This window comes from Alligator sinensis, unplaced genomic scaffold, assembly GCF_000455745.1.
Source record: "Alligator sinensis unplaced genomic scaffold, ASM45574v1 scaffold964_1, whole genome shotgun sequence".
NCBI classification, from domain to species: Eukaryota; Metazoa; Chordata; order Crocodylia; family Alligatoridae; genus Alligator; species Alligator sinensis.
Window position 1 is genome coordinate 610265 of NW_005842680.1, and position 9468 is coordinate 619732.

The 9468-nt window shown below is 57.1% G+C and overlaps 1 protein-coding gene across 1 annotated transcript in view; it reads right to left on the reverse strand.

Moving 5' to 3' along the window:
- The window catches only part of GRIK3 (glutamate ionotropic receptor kainate type subunit 3), a 97678-nt gene extending 90951 nt beyond the window's left edge, over positions 1 to 6727 (reverse strand). The window contains exon 1 of the mRNA XM_025215865.1: positions 6703 to 6727. The gene's annotated coding sequence lies outside the window, so the exon portion shown is untranslated. The remainder of the gene's footprint in view (positions 1 to 6702) is intronic.
- Between the last annotated feature and the right edge of the window lie 2741 nt (positions 6728 to 9468).

Below are 9468 nucleotides of genomic sequence, written 5' to 3' on the forward strand. Positions count from 1 at the left end.
AGGTTCAGATTCACCTGGATGACCGCATGGCTAATGGCTGCCTTCTTCCTGGACCGGGCCCTTAAATAACCTCTCTGACCTCAGCCGCCCGGTCCAATCGAAGCTGCCAATACTAGCCATAAGCCGACCAACCTCCCAAGCATCCCTGGCTACCTGGGCCCGCGCGCAGGGCCGGGCCTTTCCCCCCTGCCCAGGTGACCAGAGCATCGCCTCCCAGGCGCCAGGCTTTTGTCATGCAGACAAGGTGGGAGATCCCCACCCTGAGGGATCAACACCAGCCTCTCAGGCTGGCTGCGACAGATCTCTGGAGAGGGGCACCGAGGTGGCATTTCTGCCACATGCGCATCCTGCTCCTAAGGAGCCCATCACCGCCTCGCAGCGTGATGGCTGCGCAGCCCGGGCAAGCCGAGTGTCACACTATCCGCCTGAAACGCTGGTGCCGGATCAGCCTGACCCTCCTGTCTTCCTGCCTTGTTCTCCCCACTCCTCTCTAGAAGCAGATGGGAAGCCTCTTTGCTCTCGCTTGTGGGGTCAGGCTTCCTCAGTTTCTCACGTGGGCAGACTCTAGATATGTTGCTGCTCCTGCAGACATACCCCTAAATCCACAGGCTTGGGCTGATGCCTGTGGCCTTCCTGCCACGCATGCATTGCACATGTGCTGGAGCAGAAGATGAAGGGCGGGGACTTCACCCTGCTGGAACCTCAGGCAGGAGGAGATGCTGTGCAACGGCAGTGGCCAGTCTGGGGCTGCTCTGCCTAGGCTACAATAGGGCCCGTGGTCTCGCAGCTGTTGCGCTCGGCTACACGTGTCTGCCGGGCTCCCACAGCAGAGCCCCAGAGTCCTCCTGCACGGTGCACGGGCTGGGGCAGGCGGGTGAATGCCAGCTCCAGTGGTAAGCAGCTCCAGGGGGCATGGGGTGCAGTTTCCAGGCCAGCAGACTTGCTCCGCAACATGCAAAGAGTTGCAATGGGCCGCACTGCAAGCAAGCAGCTCCCTGGCGAGCTCAGAGAGCAGGGAGGAGGAGGGAGGCCTCTCTTTCTGCTGACTTTCCTTTGGGGACCCACCGAGAATGAAGGGTGAGCCATTCTGCTGCTGCGGGCCGCGCTCAGCTCCGCACGACCCCCCTTTCTGCACACTTGCACCCAGGCCGGATGTGCACGGGGGGCTCCCAGGCAGGAGGAGCAGGGGTGCAGCGGGCAGGTCGGCGTGGGAATCCAGGAAGGCGCTAGCAGGAGGGGCGACAGGCCGGCTGCCAGGATTCCCCGGGAAGAGTTTAAGAGATACTGGTGATAGCTGCAAACTAGTGTCAACCCCAATGCGCTCTCAGGAGCAAATGCACTGCATGTGCCGCAGTGGCTTCTCTTAATTAAAAGCAACCAGTAATTCATACACATGTATATCAGGGCTACAATCATTAAAATATATGACTGAGCATTGGGAATCAATAAAAATGCCTTCTGCTCGGGCGGTGAACACCGTAGTCGCAGTACCCGCCACGTCTCCGCGTGCAGTCCACCCCCCGTGGCAGAAGAGATGTGAAACCTGCTTGACGGTGAAGAGGAGAGTTAATTAGAGAGCAAAGATCCTTGTGTCGCAGGCTGCAGGCAGGCTCGGCGCAGGAGTTGCTATCCTGGGAGATGCTTCCCAGTGTGCGCGCACATAGGATAGTACCTAATCAGCCAGGTTTCCCAGCACACCCCTGCGCTGTATCCAGCTCTCATATTTGGGGAGGATTCTTCAGATCAGGCTAATTCAAGGCCCTGATGCAGTCCCCTAGACGGAGTCACCAATCAGCTAATTGCTGACCTGGCCCCAGACCTACCCTGTGTTCAGCTTAAGGCACCATACACACCAGCCACAAGAATGCTCTACACTATATGTGGAACATTTTTATGCCTGGCTTGCCATTTTAAGGCGCCTTAAACTGGGTACACATGTAGCACCCTTGTCATATATGCCACAATTAACATGTTCATCATGCCATAAATGCAATGTATGGAGGGGGTTCGAGGCTTGCTCTTGCCTTTGTCCCTGGTGCCCTCAAAGAGGGGTTCATCTCTGGGCAAGAATAGGAAGGCAATAATTGGGATGAGTCCCGTGTGCAGATGCCGAAAGCGCTGTTCCCCTGGGGCTGGGAGCGCTTGGACCTCGGGGCCTCGCTCTCGCCCGTCGCCAGCAGCAGCCTGCAGGAACCGCAGCGTACCGATCTCACTCCTCAGGCATTACTTGCACGCGTGCTTCTCAGGCTGACCTCAATTATAGCTCTTCAGACTACCCATGGGCTGGTATTTTCCAAATCCCTTATTAAGACAATGAATTCAAGTAACCCTGTTGCTTATCATCACGCCCATGGTAGATTAACTCTCATGGAAGAGTCCTGCCCTCTCCAGAATAAAGAATATACTGTTATCCTATTACTACTTAGCCAGTGTTATACATGCCAACAAGACACAGGCTTAGGGAAAAAGCCATCATTTTCCCCCTCCTGCCCTGATATCCAATTTCAGGAGGCTTTATTTGTAGCAGAGGGTGCAGTGCAAAGCACTTTCTCTGGAAGTAATTACTCCTGCTAAGCCAGCACTTGGCTTCAGCCACAGGCCTCCTTCCACCCGCCTTGCTCCTCTCCTGTGGCAGCTCCCGGCTCTTGGAGGCTCAGGATGTTCTGATTTCAAGGCTCCCCCCATACACCGTGCTCAACACCTGCCGAGGGACCTTTCCTCCTGGGACCCCTCCTTCCCCCCCTGAACCGGGGCAAGCTCCCAGCCTCCACCATGTCGCGTGGCCACGAGTCCTACAAGGCAGCGACACTGTGGGAGAACAGGAGGGCCGGGGACCTTCCTTCTCTCACCAGGGAGGGTCCTGGCGTGGGGCCTCGGGTATAGCCTGAGGGCCAAGAAGGGATCCCAGGACCAGCGCCAGCAAAATGAAATACTCGCAAACACAAACGTAGTTAAATGTTGATAGCGAATCTAATAACGAAATACAGAAAAGACGCACACGACTAAGCAGTACAGATAAGGCATGTCAAGCAACTGATTAAACTTTTATAAAGTGAGCATTTTCCTAAATGCGTAACAATCTTGTTAACACGCGAGAGAATTTAAAATTGCAATTTCCCTAAGTCTTAAAGCCATAAAAAGGCTTCTAACAGGTGGCCAGCCCGGTAGGGAAAAGGACTTTTCGCCTAGGTTTCAAATTTGAGTTTTACAAGAGCAAGAACTGTCGTCCAGGGTTGAAGAACAGAGATTCTGGGACGAACCCAGAGTTTTGTACGCTACGGCTGGGCTCGCATAGCGGAAAGCTTACTACATGAAGATATGTAAACGTGTTTCTCTAATAGCATTCATATGCCTGTTCCTATTCTGTATCCCAGCTACATCTGGTCTAAAATGAGCGCTGTCTAACCACTGCATGTCCTGTCAGCAAACTACAGCATGTCCATTGGCCAAGTTTTATTTTTCCACTCCATCCCGAATCTCCTGACTTGCTTCACACCCCACAACGTCCTTTCCTCTGCCTCTCCTCTTAGCCAGACTTTGCTGGAGCACACGCTGTAGCACCATCCCATTTCACCACTGAGAAGCTGAGGGTTACTACAGTCCTCCCTGCGGGGCTGGGGACACAGGGCAGTGGCATCTACCTCCCTGGGAAGTCATGGCCTGTGTGTGGACAGGGTGGGGGAAGCCATGCGTTCACCCCGCGGGACCCCGGGTTGCATGCCCTGCTCCCAAATGATGCTGGGGAGTGTCTGATCCCTGCGGCCTCGCTTGTGGGAGGAGAGGATGAAACGCCCCCGAAGTCACGGCTGTGCCTCTCCTTCCTCCCATGAATGATTTCCCCCCAGCTGGTGCTCGGGGCAGGCGCCGTGTCAGTGCGTCTGGAGGAAGGAAGGGAAATGCGGAGCCTCGCTTGGCTGCATCCCTGAAGGAGCTCCCCGCCAAGGGAGACTCTCCAGGCCCGGCCTCACACCTGCTCCCGCTTTCCCCCATGCTCCCGCATGGTTATTTTTAGCCCCTTCCCGGGGCTCAGCGCTGAGCGGGCACTGCTGACACGCGTGTGTGGACGGCGGTGGCGAGCGGGGGGGCTGTGCTAGACGGGAGCAGCGCGGGTTAGATGGAGCTGGCGGAGGAAATGCAATGGGAGGGCTCTTGAGCCGATGCGGAGAGCCCCAGCAGGGGCTGGTCCATGAACACCGGGCAGGGCAGAGCCTGGGCTCAGGGGCACCCCCAGCACCAACCCACCCGGTGCGCTGGCAGCGGGGGAAAGCCCGGCTGGCTTCTTCTGAACACCACGCTTCCCAGGTGCTTGAACCGTGCCCTGGGGTCAGAGGTGACCTGGACCGTGAATCCTGCTCCAGGATGTGGACATGCTGGAGACAGTCCAGCGCAGGACAATGAAAATGGTTGGGGGCTGGGGGACAGGACTGGTGAGGAGAGGCCGAGGGGACTGGGCTGACTGAGGCTGCAGAAGAGAAGACCAAGGGGGATTCGATAGCAGCCTTCACCTCCCTGCCGGGGGGCTGCAAAGAGGACGGAGCTGGGCTGGTCTCAGTGGGGGCAGATGACAGGACAAGGAGCAACAGGCTCAAGCTGCAACAAGGGAAGATGAGGTGGAGATTAGGAAAAATACGCTCATTAGGAAGGAGGTGAAGCACTGGACCAGGCTTCCCAGAGAGGTGATGGACTCTCCATCCTTGCAGGGTTTGAAGACCCAGGTAGACAAAGCCTTGGCTGGGATGATGCAGTTGGGGCTGGTCCTGCTTGGAGCAGGGGGTTGCACTAGATGTGACCTCCTGAGCTCCCTTTAACTCTTCTTTTCTAGGATTGTGTGATAAGATGGACCAGGAGGAGGAAGCACGGTGACCTGGTGAATGGTGATGTGGTTCTTCACCGCCGAGGCCTCGTGGCAAAAGCAGCTCTGAGAACGTCAGAGAAGGCGGTAGGACAGCCCGGCCGAGCTCAGGAGGGGCCACTTTTCCATCCCTGTGAGCTTTAGGGATTGAAAAAACTGGCCCCTTAGATCCCGAGGGGCTGCACAAGGCTGCCCAAGACAGCCTGCCCCACAGCGGGCTCTCCAGCCCTCGAGGCCTGCCCCATCCACTCCAGGCACGAGGCTGGAGTAACCTGCGCGGCTACAGCAGACCAGGGCTCCGGTCTGGGTCGTGCGGGGGCACGGGACCAATCTCTCTCCCGCTCGGCACAAGGCTGCTTGCCCCCGGCCCAGAGCCAGAGCCGTGTCCGGCAACTCCCCATGCCCCCAGCACAGACCTCCACGACGGCTGTGCGTGATGCATCTGTCCATCTGCTGGGGTTGCGGCACGGCTCTACCCGAATAACTCGCAAATCTCCCTGCAGACAGCACTGCCTCTCTGCAGCCCTGGCCTTCCCCGCTCCGCTCCAGGCTTCTAACTGCCGCAACCCTCCCAGCGACGGGATAATAAGGTGTTTGTTTCCACCACAAACATGAATGAATCTGGATGCATCCAAGCCCTGCATTTAGGTTTCGGATTTAGGAGGCTGCTCCTAAGGCGCTCGTGTCAAACTAACCGACCTTTACGGATGCTGCAGTAATGGAGACGCAAGCAATGCATTGGCACCTCCTCCGAAGGACTAAACCCCCACCGGTCCGACCTCTCCCCCGCCCGTAGCGTGTGGGCGAGCCGCAATGCACTCACGATACGGCAATACACGCTTGGAGATGGAAGTGGAAACCCAATGGGATGAGCGTGCTGAACTCGCGCGCAGCGGCTGGGCTCACAGGGCAGGTGAACCCATGGGTGTTCGTTCCCATCCCTTCCCCCCGCTCCCAAACCCTAGGACTGGGCTGTCGGGTCCAGCCAGCAGCGGAGAAGGCGCTCGTGTTGCCTCTGCACCCTTGATCCCACTGCTAACCTTCTGCATTGGGGCAGCAGAAGCAACCGAGCGCTGTGGGGTTGTTGCATGACTTCCCGACAGGCCATGCCAGTGTTTGCTATTACATTACCACTAGTGTAGTGTGTCACGGTATATCACTACCGCTGTTCACTATTACAGTGAGACCACAAAAAAGATCAGAGCCCACCGTGGATGGAGCTGCATGATCGCACAGAGCACGGTCCAAACAGGTGGTGAGGAAAGAGGAAGGGAGGATGTTCTCCCCATTATATAGATGGGCTACTGAGATGCAGAAAGATTAAGTGACTTGACCCTGGGCATGCAGGGAGTCTGTGGCAGAGTTGGACATGCCCGTAGAGCTGAGTCTGGTCAAAACCTTCCATCCCATGAACCGCATTGCCTGAGGTGTCCCCCGAGTCCGGCCATCCTCTGCTACAGGCACCCACTGCAGCAGATGCCACCACTGCCCCCACCGCGCTCGGGTAGGGAAAAGATGAAATCGATGCAGCCTATTTCCATCCTCGGGAAATGATGACCATATTGACGGGCCGCACCGGTGTCTGCAACGCGCGCAGCCCAGAGGCAGCAGCCAATAAGAGGCATTGCTCATTCATGCAGCTTAACTCACCCGTCATTAAGCAAATGGCCCATAATGGCTAGTAATCACAGCCACAGAGAAACTTGCAGCTATTATAACTGTTCTAATCAACGTATTGAAGAGCCGCTCTCTAAATTACGGGTGTAAGCGGGGCATTTTTCTCTCCGCGTGGCCCTTTTAGCAGGCTTGCTTGGCTCCAGGATGTGCCCCGCGGGCCGACGCTTCGTTACCTGGGAAATTTCTTCTCTTGTCGAAGCTGCGGCGCTGGGGGTCTCTGCCAAGCGGGGTGGCCAGGATGGGATTGGCGTGGCTGCACCATTGGGACAGGGCCTTGTTCATGGGCACGCTCAACCCCCCAGTGGCTTGCCCATTCGGTTCTTGTGACAGAGCACGGATCCGGTTTGAATGCACGTGCATACATGCATGCACACGCACATGCACTGCAGAGCAGGGACGTGCGGGGCAGCCTGCAGCTGCTTCCAGCAGGCGTCTGCCCTGTGCCGTCCCCGCCTGCCCCGTCCTGCACAGCACCCCTCACCTCCGGCTCCCTCTTCCCTGGAGCTCCCAGCCACCACCTGCGCCACGTCCGATTTGAGGCTGCCATGTTGGGGAAGGCCGGGGCAAATAAATAAATCAAGCCCTGATACAATTAATAATGACTATTTATTCTGGCAGGCGGCAGGAGAGTGCCACGCCATCTGTGCAGCCCGCGCTGCTGAGACACGAGCTAAATAATCAGGCTCGGCTCCGTGCAGCAGCTGGACGCCTCGTCACCGTGTCAGCAGCTCGGGGAAGCTCGGTGGCACGGGGTGGGCAGGGACCGGGGCCAAGTGCCTAATGCTGCTGGGTCCGCCTGCCTGGCCTCCAGGTCAGCGTTGCAGAAGTGCTGGTGTCCTCGCAAGGTGCAAGAGGACTATAAAGAAAGGACCTCGTACCATCCCCTCTTTGGAGCCCACGACAAAGCCTCCCTAGCCAGGGTGGAGGGCACTGCTGCCACGTCTCCCGCCGCTGGGTTCCTCTGGCCTGCCACGTGGGCTGGGGCTGCGCTTTGTTTGCACGGGGCTACCGCTCACAACAGCATCTCAGCCCACGACTCGGCCTCTTGGCGCTGCTGCAACACGTGATCGATAGTCCGTGTCCATCAAATGGAGGGATGGATCCGCTCACAGCACGAGCCCCTTCCACAGGCATTTGTGAGCAAACCCTAGCAATTTCCTGAGAGCTTTCCCTCCTCTGCAGGCTTTAGCCTTCGGAAAGAGCTGCTTTTAGGCTCCTGCTGCCTGACATCTCAGCATGAGCATACCAGTGATGCAGCCTGTCCAGGTGATGCCCCTCGCACACCCCTGGCAGGGCAGCATGCTCTGCACAAACCGCAGCGGCGTGTTTTCTCCTGAACAAACCAAACAGTCCCAGCAGCTCTTTGCACGACCTGTCAGTAACCGGAGCCAAAAGCCCAGCGCATAAAACCCGACACCTGCCAGGAAAGAGAAGACGGGGCAGAAGAATAAGGAAGGCGCTGAACCCGTGGACCCATCTAACCTGCTCGGTCGTCAGTTCGATAGCCGCCCGTCGCCGGCAGAACCAAGCCAGACCCTTGCTCAGCCCCCCGGCGAGGAGAAGCATCCTCCCCGCAGCCTGGGCCAGAGTTGTGCCCCTCTCACCCCTTTCGGTGTGATTTGGCTCATGGTGTAAATGCATCAGACCTGCAAGAGCGCATGTTTGCGGTGCAGGAAGAGTAAGAGTTGCTGCTGCTTGGGACCATCCTGACAAGGTCAAAGGGGAGTCTAGCTCTCCCCGACGGGCTGCCTTGCAGCGCTTCCCCTCCTCTCCTTATTCTGTGGCCGGCGAATCTACGAGCACGTAACGCTCAGTCACAGCGGATAATCGTACAAGTGTCTTAGGACTATTTTACAAGTAGCATTTATTCCAGACAGTAAAATGCAGCCGTATCTCAGGATGGATGTTTCCAAATCTCATAAATATGGATTGGAAGATGTACGTAATTACAGCTGTGTTTATAGATAGATGACCAAGATGGTTTCTAATATTGTCTTTTTATTGGGAAGTACTCAAATGCTAATAAGCAAAGCTTCTTTCTGGGTTAATAACATGGCATTCAGGTCACCTCTCCTCTATGTCAAAAGATGCATTAAAGTCTACTTAAAGTGCCAAATAACTCTCTGGGTTTTCCGGCGACCTCCGAAATGTGCCCCAAGGCGCACTGTATACAAAAAGACAAACAATATTGAAGGACGGCGCTGTCCGCAGTTCAATAAGAAGGGCTTTCCGAAAACAAGCGTGGCTGGTGCGCGTGAAAAGGTCAGGGAATCGAGCAACGCGTCGCGGACACGAGGAGCCGGGGATTTCACACCCGGTCTCTCCACTACAGCATGCATGCGGCCGTGGGAGTGACCCGGGGCACACGTGCCCAGCCGCGCACACGCTTGTGTCTGCAACACGGCCGCATCGCCCACGTGATCACCAGTGTGGCAGGGGCCGATCTCCGTGGCCCACCCACCTGTCTCTGGGCAACCGCCCGCCATATCTTGGTGTTAATTGATTCAATTACAGATGTCAATTAAGCGGGAGGCTACCCATTTTAGTGCCCCGATGCCAGGGGGCGCTCTCTGCAGCTCCTACCTCCCCAATACCGCAGCCCAAGCCTCGCAGATGGCATCTTGGTGCTCCCATAATCACCGGCCCCCAGAATCTTCCAAACAGGACCCCTCTATGATCCTTCCGATCAGGCGGCCTCTCCGCCTTCATCCGGGCTACCTAGCCCCCCGAAGCTACTTTCCCCTCTCAGGCGTGGTCCCCCCAGGACCTTCAGCCACTAGCCCTGGCCCACCTCCAGGCCAGTCGGGACCCCAGGACCCTGGCTCTTGGGTATCCCTCACGGTGGGCCCCTGGCCCTTTTGACCCTCCTGGTCCTGGCCCCAGCTTGGGCCAGTCGAGGGTACTCTCTCCTTCGGGCTGGGTCTCTAGCCCCTCACTCT